The sequence below is a fragment of the Morone saxatilis genome, unplaced genomic scaffold (assembly GCF_004916995.1).
Source record: "Morone saxatilis isolate NCDOM2014 unplaced genomic scaffold, NCSU_SB_2.0 Contig10, whole genome shotgun sequence".
NCBI lineage: Eukaryota > Metazoa > Chordata > Actinopteri > Moronidae > Morone > Morone saxatilis.
In genome coordinates, this window is record NW_023339652.1 from 15034054 (window position 1) to 15034310 (window position 257).

Sequence of the window (257 nt, forward strand, 5' to 3'; positions counted from 1 at the left end):
CACACACACACACACATAGTAGTACTGTACATTTGCCTGGGGGCATAGGAAACTCATGTGGCATCCTCCATTCAACATGTTCGTACTACTTCTTCCTGCTTATACTGTGAGGCAGGGCTCAACAACATTTCTAGTCGTGTCTAGTAAATCTAGTAAATAAGAATGAAACGTCATTTTTCTGCAGCTGATGATGGAAGAAGTTATGAAAAGAGTAATCTCACTTCTTTCTCATTTCTGTTGAGAGTTGCACATGTGCA